The sequence below is a fragment of the Lasioglossum baleicum genome, chromosome 16, assembly GCF_051020765.1.
Source record: "Lasioglossum baleicum chromosome 16, iyLasBale1, whole genome shotgun sequence".
Lineage (NCBI taxonomy): Eukaryota > Metazoa > Arthropoda > Insecta > Hymenoptera > Halictidae > Lasioglossum > Lasioglossum baleicum.
The window spans coordinates 5,073,250-5,090,656 of NC_134944.1; positions in this window are offsets into that span (position 1 = coordinate 5,073,250).

Consider the following 17,407-nt stretch of genomic DNA (forward strand, 5'->3'; position numbering starts at 1 on the left):
GGAAGGTGTCTAATTCTTTCTTTTTTTTAGGAAAAAGGACTCCAGAGGATCGCAAAGGAAGATGAATTGAAGGATCCGTTGCTGTCGACTTGGATCGTGTGGAAATTGTGGTAATTTCAAACTGTGGATTGAGATTATAGATTTAAGTTTTGTTGTAACTTATTGTTTGATAGTTCCTCATGGCTGCCAATATGGCACGCTGCTTGAAGACATTCCCCTTTTATTTTCAATTGTTATTATTATGGGGTGTGTTTATAAAGATTGATAGATGTAACTAAAATTAAGCAGCTAGGATTTGAGGTCTTATTTAGAGTTTTAAATGGAATTCAATTCTTTAAATGGAATGTCTACTATTTTTTCTCGAATTCGGATAAATTGAAATACAACTTGTTTTAAAAATATCCCAGTAATTATTCATTTTAAGTCGCACTTTGTATAATACTTTACGCAGAATTTCATAAGTTAATTCGAATTCGAGAAGAAATATTAGACATTCCATTTAAGAAACTGAAAGTGACCCACATATCTCGATAAAAAAGCAAAGTAATAAAAAACAGATTGTTTAAAGCTATTCTTGGAGGCATAAGCAATCATAAATGATTGTTACAAAATATTTTACAAGAGAGAAATATATTAATGCTGGGCTAGAGTTCATTTATAATAAAAGAATAAATATAGACTTGAATAAAACTATGATCTTGAACAATTCTGCTCATAATTCCAGCCCCCTCGTCGCGGTGGATGTATCGGTGGGGAATGAATGAAGAAATCCAGTCTGATGACTCTGCGGCGCCATGACCTCGAAGCAGGGTGGCGGAGAAGGCGTGACGCGGTGGTGGATGATGTATTAAGGTAGGTCGTTCTTATTACTCGCGGTTACGGCCAGGGAATTACGATTTTGAGTTATTCCGGCGTATCTCGCCGTGGATATGTTCGTAATCTCGTATTTGTGGAAACGGCGGGATATGCTTGTGTACAGGTAGATATACTTGAAGCGTATTGCGAGAGGGGAAACGCGAGCGTTACATCCGATGTACAGCTTCCTCGAGAACACGAAGGTTCTGTTGCCTCCGGGCCACGGCGATATGCAAATTTCAGTAGTAACCCTTAAACTTTACACTCTGACCTAGATGCTCACCTGCCTAAAGGCTTCGCAATTAAACGTGTTTTACAGCTTCCTGTAGGAGCAGCCACCAACCCCCGCTCGACGCCAGCTCGCGGATTTATTAATTAATCTTAATTGGCCCGGCTCGATGCCTACATGCATCGATACGTGATTCGACGTCGTCGTAATTAAAGTAACAGCCGGGAATCTTTTCCGGGAACGATCGGGACCATTAGCGAGCGACATCGACACGGTTCTATGTGTTAGTAGGCCGTAGGGCAGGTGTGAGCACAGTAGATTGCCATGTGGAACAGTCAGTTGACATAGAAACCACGCCTGTTTAGGGTATTTCGGACAAAGGGAACAACTGAGCTGAGTTACACAATTACTGATTAATTATCACGGTTGCAGCATTTGATTTGCCCAGTGGAATTCGGTTCTTCGTTCAACTGTTTCACAGTCGCACTTCATTTATCGACGAGCAATTTCGAATTTTTCTCAGGGAAACCTGATGGAATTCATGGAATTATCAATCAGCTCCCTTCGATTCGGGGAACAATCGTCTTTAAATGTTCGCGCGTAGCGCCTCAGTTTGTTTTTCGAATTATTTTCTTATTTGTTCCGTCGAAACCGTAGGTCATAGGTTTTTGAAACTTTCTTGGTATTTTACTACCTGTGCGAGGAAGCAGAAGACAGTTTTTGAAAATTGTTGCTTCCAGATCTCTCGTATCGATCGCACGTCTGGAGGAATATCTATTGTGAGGTGTCCCCGTTCCGATTACGAGCTCCAGACGATTGTTCGCCGGCAAAGAGGCATCATATACTTCTAGCCAACAAGTGTTGCTCGCTGACGCGTTAAACGTAAATACGTAGATCGAGCTGTGTCAGCGGTTTCATAGCCTAGCTCCCGGGATGCGCACACCGCGTCGCCGAAATTTATGACACGTTTTACGCATCCCCTCCGCCCCACCTCCCACCCTTTCCACGGTTTCCCCGTATTTCCTTTTATCTAGCTTCTTACGTGTAACGCGGCCGCCTCGCGACTTAGGTGATATACAGGGATTCACGTTCAACGAATGCAAAAGGCATCCGGGGTCGTCGCGCGGAGTATCATAAAACTTCCTATACCTCTTCAAAGTATCGCGAAACTCATTCGAGTTTATGGAACGCATTCTCGGGGACGTATACCCGCGAGAGATCGCACGGATGCCGGATATCTCGCGGGCGAAATTCAACGAATCATTCGCGCTACACCCGGCCCCTAACCTGACATCCGAAATCGTGACTAACTTTCTCCCGCCGCGTATACTCTATCCAACGAGAGAGCAGTACCGCGTGAAGACCAGTTTTCGTTTGTCGCTGCGCATCTTCGCCCTAATTGGTTCAAGAAAGTGGGGATGGGATAGTGGAGTGAGAGATGATAGGCTCGCTGCGCCCCCACCATCTTCCAAGCTGCGCGCAACGGTACTGTTCTATCGTTGGATATAGTTTAGAACACTGGATAAAAGTAAACTAACGAAAGTTCGAAATTCCTGGTCTGCCGTAGCCGCGCGTAGACTTTCGAAGTTTCGTTGCTTCGGGCTGGAACGTTCCTCGTAAGAGTAATTTTCATATCATTCTTTTTAGTCTACGGATCGTATTACTCGCCAATGACAAATTTCAAATTTTATACGGAACAGAAATTTTCCATGTTAACCGGGCGAAGCAGAAAACAGATGAAAATGTATTTCTTAGTTCAATAATTTCTGAATCCTTAGCCCTTAGCCAAATATTGCTATATAACATATATAATAAACATTTGAGTTTTGTACGAGTAAATTGCATCAGTTTAATATGCATAAAATGAAAGAAAAAACATATAGAATGCAGATATTCTAGGTCAGAAGAAATGTTTAGCTTTCGTGCTAAAATAGTTTAGAGTGCAAAGTCCACAGGGAGCCAGCGAGACGTTAGGAAGCAGCGGAAGCTATTCCAGCTCCGTGCTCATTGGTCGCCAGTGCGCAGGAGGCTCGCGACTGGCCGCAGCTAGAGGGGGCGTATCCTCCGGCGCGACGCTACGGAAGAAAACCGTTTTCTCTTCCATTTTCAATACCTGCGAATCCTCTCGTGTCGTTTGCATCGATCTCAGCTGAACTACGAACTCGCCCCCCGAGTTATCGAGCCGTAATAAAGTTGGTCTCAAGGCTATTGTTGGAAATGAACAGTAACTGGATTTACCTCTGGACTGGAGAACGTGAATTGCCAGCGTTTCGGTACCATGCGAGTAGAATGAACGTTAATATGGATATTCGACTGGGGTGGAGGGGGTTGTCAACGTTTTATCGAGAGAGCTCTGCCGTAAATAACGAGGCGCGCACTTCGTCTGTAATTTCGTTGCCGAGGAATCGATCGATCCTCTGCCGTGGAACACGGGCCAGAGAATCGAACGATTCAATTATAAATGTTACGCAACTTCCGGCTCGTTTACGTACAAACGGACAGCGCTAGAAATTAATCGGGTTGCGTCTGCTGCTTTGTACGACGGCCGATGGAATTTGATCGACGCGGATGCGATAGCGCTGCCGGGAACCGGAATAAAACGCGTTACCGCCGCATTTATATCGTCGGTACTGCGCCATCGCACTCGCGCCGGTTTTAAATTCCGCTGACGTCGATGGAGCCGCCAGCGGTCTACAGCTGCACCCTACAGGTCCGCGTAGGCTTGTAAAAATGACGAGAGTGTCACTTCTGAGTGGACAATATACATATGTATGTGTAAGTGCTTGGTGTTCTTTGTGTTCTTATCACCGTAGAATTGACTTGCTTCCCAAAATCTTTGAACGAAGGAGCAGGAGTATCTGCTTTTATGATTGTTTCTATGTTCACTTGTTCATCGTCTTCATTAATACTAACCAAATCATTTTGGTTATCTTCACTATTTAATCCAGTTTCATTATCTGCATGTACACGACTATTTTTTTCTTCTGAAATTATTTCCGAATGTACTTTTTCTACTATTAATTCATTTGTTGTTGATTCTAGCGCTTTTTAGCCTTCTTTCTAATCAAGATCGAGTTTCTTCTGTGTTTTTATCATTAGAATATAAGTTTGGATGGAGTGTAATCTTCATTAAACATTATCTCACCTGGTAACAGTGATGCCAGATGCGGGGAGTCACGGTGAAATGATGTACCCCCTCTCTGATGACGGGGAATGAGTAGGACGAATGGGAGACACGTTGCACGTGCGCGATGGGGACCGTGGAGTGTGCGCCTGCGCACGGTGCTGGAATGGAATAGTGGAAGGGGTATGTAGGGGAGTACGGAGCTCCGTTTGGAGCTCATTATGGCATCACTGCCTGGTAATATACATATGTATAATCAGATTTCTTGAAATGTCGTGAGCACACGTTCCTGTTGCATGCGATTTTGTTTATTTTCAACACAAGTTTTCATGTTTCTAATCTATCTATTTGCTCCACTTTACCGAATGCGTTTGTAACGTTGACTACGCGTTTATTCGGCTTTGGAGATGTGTGGAAACGGTCCAACAAATTTTTACTCGCCCTACTATCTTACAAACCATCACAAAAATTGCAGTTTTATCTTTAACGAACGTTACGTTATTTTTAATGAACACTGTAGGTTCGGAGTATTTCTACTTCCCACCAATAGCTAGTCTTTTGTACATTAGTCAGTCCAATTTCATCGGGATATCGCGTGCCACGAGGATAATCGAGATAACACGAGTAAATATGATGCAAATCGCGTCGTGCTCGGTGTAATTTATTTTAAATCGTCTGTCCACGATGCCCGTACGATCAGGACGACTGTTCCACATCGTATTGAAAGCGTCCGCGAATGATGTCCGCGGGTGAACGCTATAAATTTCCGTGAACGCGCTCGAATGCCCTATTGTGCGACTCTTTTATTTTCATTGGGCTTTTTATTCGCTCCGTGGAAGAGGCGAGTGTCTCTAGCGTGAATCGCGTGTGTATCGTTGAACCGTTGTCGGTTTTGAGCGGCGATGTTACCCGCCATTGGCCGGGTATGACACACTCCGGTTGTCCATTTGCGGAACACTCGCGCGACCCGTGTCCGCTCGCTATTTCCATTTACACAGGCCGCGATCGCGACACTCTCTTGCCCCTTAAACGGCCCAATTAAACGCAACCCCGGACCGTGTAACTATCTCCGGGATATTTCGGAGCCGCGATATCGCGGATGCAATTCCGCTACCGCAATTTCTAACGCTTTCGACGTGTCCTGACGAACACGCGACAGTAAAACTTCCTCTGCATCGCGTTTCGGGGATGTTGTGACGGACACCCCACGGCAAGATCGTGTATTCGCTCGGATAGTTAATAAATTTGACAAGGATCGCGTGCAGGTATCACCCCGGGCGGACAAACCGCGCGCACACGGCGACGTTAACGAGAACAACCGGATTATATCCCCGCCGAGATTCGTTTCTGCGAATTATTAACTGTGTAAGTGAATTCGGTAGTTTTAACGGTGGCGAGAGTCGACATTATTCGAAGTAAGTCTCAGGCAAAATCTCGTTGCTCCAAGAAAGCAATAAATATATTTATATACAGGGTGAACGTTAGGGTAATGTGCCCAAATATGGTATAGTCGCCTACTATACCATAAAAAGAAAGTTGATCTTCACCTCACCTTGGAGAGTCCACCGGTAAAAATAAAAGCCTCACCGCATGATACCCCCCTCGATACTGAACAACTTCCATCTGAAACATTTCTGCGTATAATCAATATTTTTGGAGATGTTCGTCTGTAACACTTTATAATGTTCACCCTGTATATACAGGGTGTCCCACGCAACTGGAACAAGCTGTACCTCCTAAACGATTGGGAATAGAAGAAGATGTTACAAGTAAAAGTTGAATGGTATCAGACGGTGCATAATATGCAACCAATTGTATGCACTTTTGAGGATCGGTGCATCAGAAAAATGCAACTGCACTTTTTAAAAAAATGGAAGCCTATGTTTTTGACTGCACCAATCGATGCAGTTTCTTGTGGTCTACAGAAAAGTACTAACATACTTATGCCCTAAACTTATTGGTTAGGAAGTTATCGAAACTAGAAGTTCTCTGAATTTTAATGGAACATTTAGGGAGAACTTTTAGCTTCGGTAACTTCGTAACCAATACGTTTAGGGCATAAGTATGTTAGTACTTTTATGTAGAGCACAAGAAACTGCATCGATTGGTGCAGTCAAAAACATAGGCTTCCATTTATAAAAAGTACAGTTGCATTTTTCTGAAGCAACGATGCACAAAAGTGCGTCCATTCAGCTTTTACTTGTTGTTACAAGTAAGTCTTCTATTCCGAACCGTTTAGGAGGTATACAGCTTGTTCTAGTTGCCTGGGACACCCTGTATTTTAGTGACTTCGAGCTCGGTAATGTTCCTCTCGGTTCCGGTGTGGTTGCGGTGTTGTATAAAAGGGACCGAAGGATGCACAGCAAGGATTCGAGCGATGCTCACTATGCCAGGGGCCTGTGCGGCGCCATCGTTCCCAATGTCCGGTTGGTATCTCTGTCAGAGAGTGACTGTACGGTGCAGAGAAACCGGTCGGAGCACAAGCATGGTAGCTACTCTTCGTCTTCGGTTGGAGGCCACATGCATCTAACAGCACTCTAAGAATAACGTTACCTCGCTGGGCCTTGCGAAAGGTTGCCATTTCGACGCGAACCTTCGCGACGATTGAAGGGGGTTGATAAACAGCAGACCAGAAAAACTATCATGACCAGTCGACTCATATTTCTTTCACAGTTTCAACACATCCTTGCTATTAAACGATATAAAAAACATAATTTATGATTTTTCCAGAATAAACACAGTAAGTCCTCGACTCACGCGGATTCGTTTCCGATTGCCGGTACTAGACTGCGGATCTTCATGCATTCATAGCAAAAATCGATTAGATGAAATGCAAAGTTCATCAAAGAGATTTAGAAATTGTGGGATGATTATGGACAGCTCCAAAAGCGAAATAATAACTAAAATGTAGAAGATATAGAATATTTTGGTCAGATTTAACCCTTTGCACTCGAATGGCGAGTCTGAGGCGCCAATAAAAATTGCCACATCATTATTCAAAACAGTTTTAATATTATTAAATTCGTCTGTTTTCTATAAATTGTGGAAAGCTCAACTATTACATGAGAAAACTGGTTAAATTTAATGTGCACAATGTAAGAAAGATTACATAGAATAAAAATGATCTGGGTTGAAAGAAATGTCTTGATTCTCGAATTAAAATTGCTTCGAGTGCAAAGGGTTAAAAATGGTAAACGCCACTTTTATTCCCTAATACAGGTCCTTCAATAACAAAAAATCGTCTGCGCCCAAATCTGCAATCAGATAATGGATATAAAGTTGAATATAAATTAAACTATTAAATTTTGAGCTTCACACAATTTTTCAATGTCCGGGTATGTTCACGTTCCCCGAAGGTGGCGCGTTCGTTCCGCCATTGACGGAGCACATTAAACAGTTGTTTACCTAAGCCGAGTAGCGGCCGGACCCTCGGAAGGTTAAGTTCTTCGGGTGGATTCCCGGGCGAAGTAACAGCGGGAGATTTGATTATAATTAATCGCCGGTCAGTATCGTTTGCTCGCGCTATCAGCGGCGCGGCTAACGTTGCAGCCCTTATCGCTTGTACGGCGGGAGTTTATCCCCGAGCGAAACTAATAAATGGAAAAGCCCGTTCAATTTACCGAGACCATTAAACTGCAAAGGCCGCGCGCGATACACGGGGGCTGGGAATCGACGTCGAACTCCGAAAGGCGGAGAACTCGTTCTAACTACAGCGAAAACTTTTTCGCAACACTTTGACCAGCCGCCGCGCCGGGGTCACGATTTTTCCGAGGATCGAGAAGTCGAATCATCGATTACCAGGGACGACACTATTCCTAACGTTACTTGGCAACCTTTGTGCTCTTTCTACTTGACTTCTTCTTCTTCTTCTGGCCAGTACTCGGGCAAATTGGAAAAGTGCAATCAAAAGTTGTTTCCCACACGTTTAATTGTGGTTTCGAGTAATCGAGCCTCCGTGATCGATGGAGAGCCTCGCGTGATTCATCGATGTATCATCCAGAGTCACTAAATTAAGCTAGACTTGTCCCCCCACTCCGTCTTCCCCTTCTACGACGCTACTGTCACGTGACTAGTCCGTTACTGGCAGAGAGGGGGTAACTCTTTGCATAATATAAAATATTTGAAGAATTTTAATAAAAAGATCGTTCGCATTATGCGGATGAATTTGTTGGCAATTATTTTAACAAAAGGCAGCTTGTCGGAAGTGTCTTTCATAATTTGTAATTACGCTGCGCGGCGATTCGTTCCCTTTTCGTTCGGCGTTTGTTATCGATTGGTTTAGCCTCTTCGTTCAGTTAATTAAATGTATTGGCATTGTGTCGATACTCTTTTATGCGTAATATTTAATAAATTATCGTTCGAGGATTGTGACAGATTTTACCGAAACTCGCTCGCGAATTCGCTGGCTTCTCTGCCGTCGCATAATGTTTAATTTAATGTCGACGATAACGCATATACTTTTCAGGAATTGTGAATTTATTCGTAAAATAATTTTGAAATGTCTGTAAAAGGCACATGAATTTTTTGTTGGTGCTGTTATTAGCAGAGGAATCTCAAGTTTTATTAAGTTGTAAGAAATGTATCGACACTTCGATATTCTTCCAATCTTTGTATTATTAATTGAATTCATGAGATCCACCACAGCTACCAGAAAAATTCTGCTAAAACGCGACCAAGGATCGCAGAAAAATCGTGGCGAAGGGTTATCGCGTCCGAAAGAGTGCAACACGGTGCAGTGCGCATCGCCGGCATGCACAACAAGAGTAAGAACTGGTTATCGAGTAATGTGGGTGGTAGTTGCTCGAGGACAGATAAAAAGTAAAAGTCGGTCGGCGATTTAGACGGTCGAGGATCGCCGGAATCGGCTGAACAAGCAAAATATGAACGTGTGCGTTTGGCAATGTGTGTGTGTCTCGTGATTCCAGGGCTAAGGGTGGAAGGGACAGCGAGGGTGAAAGGGTGGTTTGATGGAAAAGTTTTATCTGGGATCGGGATGGCGTTTCATACTCATTTTGTGGTCGTTTTATCGTAGGAACGGAGAGGAGGATACCTCGAGTTATTACCGGACCGAGGAGGGTGGGAAACGGGAAGGAAGAATTACATTTTGGTCTGTAAGTAAGCAAATATAAATTTTACGGAAGCGTCGATAAAATTCTGAAAGTTCGTCAGTTTCTTATCGCGTGGGCGAGCAAATTTTACGTTACCAGCGCCGGCGTTATCTGGTCGACGGTACCTGTGGTCGGTGGGTAAGCTGGAAATGATCTGACTCAGAGAATCCTGTTGACAGGACTGTGGTTGTCGGTGAAAACGCCGTATGTCACAATTGCCAAAAATTTCAGTTTATGCATTAATTGAACTTTAGTTGATACAGGTATAATTATAAGCAGACAGTAATTTAAAACAGTCGAACACCATTAGAAGAATTTCAGGATAAACTTTACTTTACCGGACTCGAAATTAGTACCTTTCTCCTACGAATTATGATGTATTCAATACCACCAAAAACAAAACAACAAAACCGCAATTATCTTGAAATTGTGAAAGTTTAACGAATTTTCTCAACGTTAAAAAACGTTCTTACCATAATCTTCCTATTTCTCCCATATTCTGCAAAGTTTCAGAGCTTTAATTAAACAAAATTTCATCGCTCTATCTCATTTCTATCGAAAGTTCTTTGATTTTGAATCGAGTTTCGACCAAATTGCCCACTGTGCGGCGTGAGGGGGAAAGGCGGAGAAAGGAGCAGCTGTAAAAATTGCAACCCCGACGGGTTACATTACTCGTATAATATCACCAGAAAAAAGTCATGAAAATAACATTCGAAAGCCTGAAAAAATTAATGCAATTCAACCGATGTCCTATGTCAAAGCATTAGCGATCAAAACTTGAAACAGCCTCATCTCGAAAGTGAAAGTATGTGACATGCTACGTTCCTCTTGACAGCCACAGAAGAATCCCGTGCATTCGTGCGCTCTCGCCAAGATTGCGCCATCACTCTACGCTGCCGTCAGCGAGCAGAAAAATCAGCCTAACAGTTTCGCGTGGATTCCGCTCTCGCGTTTCGTCCCCGATGAATTTATCGCGGCGCGTGGTGTACGGGCGCATCGCGTCGGCGTTATTGGTTCGTCGGTACGTGTTCCCGTACGGGAACGAGTCGCGATACGCGCCGGATGGCATATTTTTTCCTCTCTGCATAGCAGGAAGACATTGGGGTACACCGAGATTGTCGGCGGGGAGTGGAAGGGGTCACGAACGGGGGTTGATGGCGCGCGTCATACGTGTACGCGCGTGCGGGGGAGAGCGACGACAAGGGGGTGGCGCAGTTTCGAATGCGGTAGGTGCAACCGTGCAGGTAGGACACGCAATGCAGTTTCGTCGAAATTAGGTCAGTGAGTTTTCGGGTTAGACGGAGACAGTGGGAAAGGAGCCGCGTGGGGGTGGAGGAAGAGGGAGGGGAAGAGAGGGACGGAGAGGGAAAAATGGAGCAAAAGGGGTTGAAGAGAGACAGTGTCAGAGAAAAAGGGGATGGAGAGTGACAGTATAAGAGAATGAGTGGAAAAGAGAGGCGGAGGGTTGCCGGACCAGGGTTAGAGGTTGTCGTCATGGTTGTGGGTGGTGGGATGGAGGGCTGCCGCGAGATATCAGACCGCGCCGAAGAGAGGAACACCTGGAAGGGGGAAAAAACGAGCAGAAGGGAGAGAGTAAATGTATGTAAATTAAACGTCCCTCGACTTTATTTAGCGCGAGAGTTTAAAGGAGCTGGCTGCCTCTGAATAAGAAACTCCCCCGGAATGGCTTGCGGTCCGCAGTCGGAGGTGGAACAGATGCACGCGTGCCCTCGTACTTTACCTATTTGATGACGTGTGCCCTCGTACTGTACCTATTTCCGCGGGGTTGTCTGCGGGATAAGGCGTTCCCGGTGATGTCTTGGGTGTCGGGGATGACGCGAGAAAAATCATAGTAACAGTAGTAAACGGACTCGATCAAAATTGGCCCGTGTTGGGACGATCCATTTGTTGACTTCATCAAAGTTGATCTATGCACGATGAAGGGGATGCACTATTCTTCTTCGAAGAGAGTCAAGATCACAGTAGTCAAGGGACATGATTAAAAGTAGCTTGTGTTACGACGTTCTATATTTATAACGAAGGGGATGCACGATTTTCGTTCGAAGAGGGTTATGATCACAGTAACAGTAGTCAACGGACACGATTAAAATTAGCTTGAGTTAGGACGTTCTACATCAACGATGAAGGAGATGCACGATTTTTCTTCGAAGGTGGTTAAAAACATCGGGCAATTTTGCGCGAGAGCAAACCGATACTCGCGAGAAGATTATTATTCCTGGCCGTAATTAATGTGCCGTGACGTTGAATGGCGAGTGCCGTTCGGATCCGGTGCGAAACGGATAAAACGGTCCCTTCTTCCTTTGATTCGTGAAACCAGGCCGGAAGCCGGCGGTCGCGCACCCGTTTCCGGTCGAAAACCACGGCACCTGACTCCCGCGTTATTTCATCTTTCACAGCGTGAATGGCCGTTCCATTCTGCCGCCTCGTTTCCATGCCGATCACGACGCCATTGTAATGGATCGACGGCCGGCAGAGCCTCGGGACCGTTTAAACATTTCACAAGATTGTTGGTTAACCTCTTGGTTATTTCAACTATTTTATTTATAGAAGCATTTTTAACGCTTTTCAACTCGTGCAAATATTTTCGAAGATCATGGTCATGTTATTATACATATCTGAATGTAGTCTTCGATCAGTTACACGATGCGATAACCTGAAGAGATATTTAGGTGGCCTAACTTAAAAGAACCTGTATTTTCCTATAATGTGCATGAAGAAAAATGCGATAATTCGGGGAACCGGGGTAAACCGCACCTCGAGTACGGCCTCGAAGGTAACGCAGGTAACTCCGATAAACCGAACTCGAGGCACTCCAGCACAACGGACATCGGCGAAGCATAGATTAAGGGTAGAGAAGCATAACCAATAACTCCTAATAAAAGCAATATCGTAATGGAACCGGTGGAGAGAATAAATCCGATGCGGCCCAGAGGTCTGCGCCTCTGTGTCCGAAGCGAACCGTCTCAAAGCAGCGAGAGAGAAACGATGAATCCCAGGTAGCCTGCAACAATGCCGATTTGTCTGACTGGTTGGGGGCTGTATCTACTTGACTGCACAAAGAAAGAATACCGGCAATTGTGGAATACCGGCGCCCATCTAACTTTAAGATTCCCTTCGTAAACCCAATGCAACGCCGAAACTGCGGGATCAAAAGAACTGTGCAGGTTTCAGCGATAAACTGGCCGAAGTGAATCCCCGCGACTTGGGATGTTATTTCACGTCGGCAAACTTTCTGCTGCTGCTTTTTTTTCGAAGCATAATCCCCGCGGATCGCTAAAGCGAATTTTACGAAGGCAGAGCCTATACTAAGAACAAGCACGGTCCTTTCTATGGAAAATGTTTATTGAAGGGACAGAACGCGCTTCAACGAGATAACGGCAGGCTTCCTTTTTCTTAATGAACAATATTTGCAGGAAACAAAGCTGGGAAATGAAGCTGGAAATCTCTCCGATTCGTCGGGAACGACGGATGATTATTGATTCAACCATAGTCGTTCTTGAAGAATTTTCAAGTGGCTCGAATGTCCATGGATTTTAATTGCCATGGGCTGATTGTGAGAAGGAGACTTTGATCTTCAAGTCTACAGCGATTTAATCCTGGGAAAAATGTTTTTGAAGTCAGGGCACACTGTTTTTTACTGCGATTTGGAAGAAGATTCATCAGTCCCCTAACTCAAATAATGACTTCCTACCAGCTAAGTTCTGAACTTATCTCTTTCTTTAAAATGTCGACTGATACAGCGTCAACAAATTTTGCAGTCCCCGAGGAAGCTCACTTTCGCAATAGCCTTTCTCCGTCGCTCGAATCGGTTTCCCCGGTCGCAGGGTCCCCTATCTCTCCGTCCCAGTCTCTTGCCAGTGCTCTCGGTTTCTCTCTAGGTCTCTGTCGTTTAGCAGAAGTTCGTGAAAGCCATGGGGAGTCGCGAAGTTGCGAATGCTGCGGTGGCGTATTACAAGCTGCAGCAGCTCCGTTCCGCAGGTTTCCTTCAATAATGGAGCGGGCCAAATAGTCTAATTTACTCGGCGACTGGTCGACCAGTCTGAATATGCATGTGTGCGACGGTATTCGGGGGCGAAGACGTCGACGACGCTGGGCGTCGCGCGTCGGTGCAACCGAACAGTTGTAGCAGCAACGGCCTGCTGCACTCTCTGCCATCGTGCCACGCTGCTTGCAACTGCACGCCAGCCTCTGTGTGCACACAGGTATGTGCACGCGTGTTCCACGTCTTGTCCCGGGTACGCCTCTTCGTACCTTATTAGGCGTCGCCCGCCACGAACATTGTCTACGCTCGTGCACTCACCAAATTGGGTCGGTTGACGTAATGCAACGCGTATAGGAAGTACACGGACCCGTACACGAACTGCACGCGACTTCCGACTGCCTCCACGATACTGGAAGAAACAGCCACTTGCCTGTCGAGACTATTATTGCCGATCTGATCGCATAATCATGGGGCAAGCTTGCGCTGACCCTCGGTGCACTGGTGTGGAAGAGAGAAAGATGTTAGGGGAGGTTCGCGACAGATGCAGGGTTCAATTGCTTCAGCAGAAAGTTTTTTTAGAACCAATTCTTCACTTACACTAAATTCTGCACTCCTCAGGATCTGCGATTTTTTTGGAGCGATTTTTTAAAGGGTGGAACTAACCTCGGGGAGACAAAGATGTTAAGGGATGTTCGAGACAGATGCAGGGTTCAAATGCTTCAGCAAAAAAATTTGGGGGGACTAATTCTTCTCTCTTCAAGGACTCCGATTTTGTTGGAGTGATCTTCTGACGGGTGCATTAGCCTGAAAGACAACAAGATGTTAGGGGAGGTTCGGGACAAATGCAGGGTTCAATTGCTTCAGCAGAAAGTTTTTTTAGAACCAATTCTTTACTTACACTAAATTTTGCACTCCTCAGGATCTGCGACTTTTCTGGAGCGATTTTTTAAAAGGTGGAACTAACCTCGGGGAGAGGAAGATGTTAAGGGATGTTCGAGGCAGATTCAGGGTTCGAATGCTTCTGAAAAAAATTTCGTGAGGATCAATTCTTCTTTTCGCACACTAAATTCTTCACTTTTCAGGTTCCACTCTCCAAGGACTCCGACTTTGTTGGAGTGATCTTCTGACGGGTGCATTAGCCTGAAAGACAACAAGATGTTAGGAGAGGTTCGGGACAGATGAAGGGTTCAATTGCTTCAGCAGAAAATTTGTTGCGAACCAATTCTTTTCTCATACTAAATTCTGCGCTCTTCAGGCTCCACTCTTCAGGATCCGCGACTTTGTTGGAGCGATTTTGTGACGGGTGTACTAACCTGGCGGAGAGAAAGATGAGATGTTTGCAGTTTTCGTTTGCCTCAGCAAATAATGTGGTGAGAACCAATTCTTTCCTCAGACTGAATTTTGACGGGAGCTTTTTCCAACTTCTGTTTCCGACTTTCCCCGGGCCGGGTGCCACGGGACCGTCTGCAACGAGGCAGCGGAAACAGCAGAGCGGATCGGTCGACGCGAGTTTGCGTGCCTCGAAACTGACTGCGCCGGCAGCTAGCTACCGCCGCCACCGCAGAATTTCAGTCCCGAGGGCTAGCATTAAACGAGTTTCTAACATACATTCCTAACTGCGCCACTTGTGCCCACCGATCGGATATTCAATCAGCCCACAGCGCTGGTGAATTTATGGGACCGAGTTCGCGGACCGAATTTCGCGTCCTTTATCTAGACATCTAACTAGAACTTTTATCATAAAAATGCTCCTGTCACGTGGTCAGCTATATAGGTAACATATTTGAACGATTAATCAGCATCAGTACTAATCTGTTACCGATGCTTTTAGTGAAACACCGAGGATCTAAATTGAAGAGCTGGTTGCCGAAGATTTCGATGCTGAGGGACATTCGCATAAGCAAATCGCGTCAGCTCTATCCGCGATAGACTCGTTCCTATTACGTATGCATACGTTCCGAAAGCTGGCCGTGCACGTGTCAAACGGATGTCCTTTACGGCGAGACGCGACGGCGTGAAAAACCATGTTTCCCTAGCGGAGCAACAATGACACGTCAGGCATTTTCCATCGGGGGGATATCTGATTTCGTTCGCGGGATCATGCGGCCGTGCAGCGCGCATGTCCGCGCCGCGGGACTCTGTACGCAAGTTGGTATTAACAAGGGAATAAATTATCCTATTCGGCACGAACCCTTCATAACTCACCGGCAGGAATTAGCATAAGATCAATATTGCTTTTTCGAGCCGAGCCCCACTGACGGAGCCTTGTCCCCTGGTGCCCATGCACCTCTATGTGTATGCGACACACGCTGATGCACGAATCCGGAAAAAACTTATCGTGCGGAACGAACGACGCGGCGACGGATCGATCGCGACCGGAACTTTTCATTCCGTTGACGTAAGTTCGACGTTATTGTTTGCCACGGGTGTGTTCACCCCCTTCTGATCCTGGTGTCAGTGGTTTGGCGACGGTGACTGACGTTGAACGCAGCGTCGACGATGCCAGCCATCGTCGCAGGTGTGCGACGCCTACAATCTTCGTCGCACAATTGACTTGATCTCACCAGGAACCAGGAAATATTAAATAATAAACAAACAGGAGGTCTGGGAACAATCCATAAATTCCTGGGATCCTTGAACGAGCTGCGATCAGAATGAATTTTCATCAGCTTCTGCTCTGTCCTCCCAAATTAACTGGCGCGTTAGTTATAAAAATGAAGAGGCCAGCTCCCCAGGACAAATCTGATCGTTTTCTTAAACAATAAATAAATGGACGAGCTCGAGACGCTGATAGGAGGTCGGTGAACTGTCTCAGAGTGGATAAAGCTGAGGACAATTAATAAATTCCTGGGATTCTCGAACGAGCTGCGACCAGAATTAACTTTCTTCAGCTTGTATACTGTCCTCCCAAATTAACTGGCACGTCAGTTATGAAAATGAAGAGGCCAGCTCCCCAGGACAACTCTGATTGTTTTCTTAAACAATAAACAAATGGACGCGCGTTTGAGACGCTGATAGGAGTACATAGAGAGAGCTGAGGATAATTAATAAATTCCTGGGATTCTTGAACGAGCTGCGATCAGATTTAACTTCCTTCGGCTTCCACACCGTCCTCCCGAATTAACTGGCACGTCAGTTATAAAAATAAAGAGGCCATCTCCCCGGGATAAATCTGACTAAATGCATCAGATCTAAGATTGGTCTGCAACCGGTAACTCTTCCGAAGATTCTTCACCGAACCGTGATCAACTCGATTTTCCACGGCATCTACATACCTACTTCGTTCACCAACACCTGGGCAGTCCCATCAGCGGCTATAAAAATAAACGAGCAAGCTCCCCGGATGAATGACGCCGGGGAAAGCGTGTAAGGTGTGACGTTTCCAGGTTCACGTAAGAGACACGTAACCGAGGACGTTTAACATCGGCGTCGCGTACGCTCTCCCGTAGAAGAATCGTGTCGTGGCGAGAAGAATGGTGGGGAGAGGAGAAAGGGTGACGTAAAAGGAGAGAGGGAGAGAGAGAGAGCCCCCACGTTCAACACAAGGATGGAAGAAGAAGAGAGAGAGGAACGATAGAAGGAGAAAGGGCGAAGCGTGTAAGTACGTATTTTGTAGTAGACCGTGGTCCACGTGACCGGTTGTGCTCTCAGAGTGGAACGCCGAGGTCAATGCTTTCCGTCCAAGGCCAAAGGACCGGCACAGCCAAGACTCTCGAGTGGGTACTCGGATACGAAGAGTACACAGCATCCGCGGCGTAGAAGCCACAGGGAACAAGAAGGCAGGAACGAGAGAGCCACCACCGCACCGATCCGAACGGGCCCTTCCCCTTTTGCCTTTTACAACCTGCTCCGTTCTCTCGTTCTCGCAGCCTCCGTCGAGGTTAAACGAGGTTCTCGCTCTCTCGACGCGTTCCACGACTCGCGGCCAGAGTTACGAGAGTGTCGCCGGGCTCCACGAAACAATCGGACCTCGGGGATCGGTGCCAGCAGCATCGAAACACTACCGTGCGCCAACACTTCCCGCTCTGGAAGCCGGGAGGTGGACCGAGAGCTGGTTTCCCGGAGGTTTCAGGTGGTTTCGAGTGGTT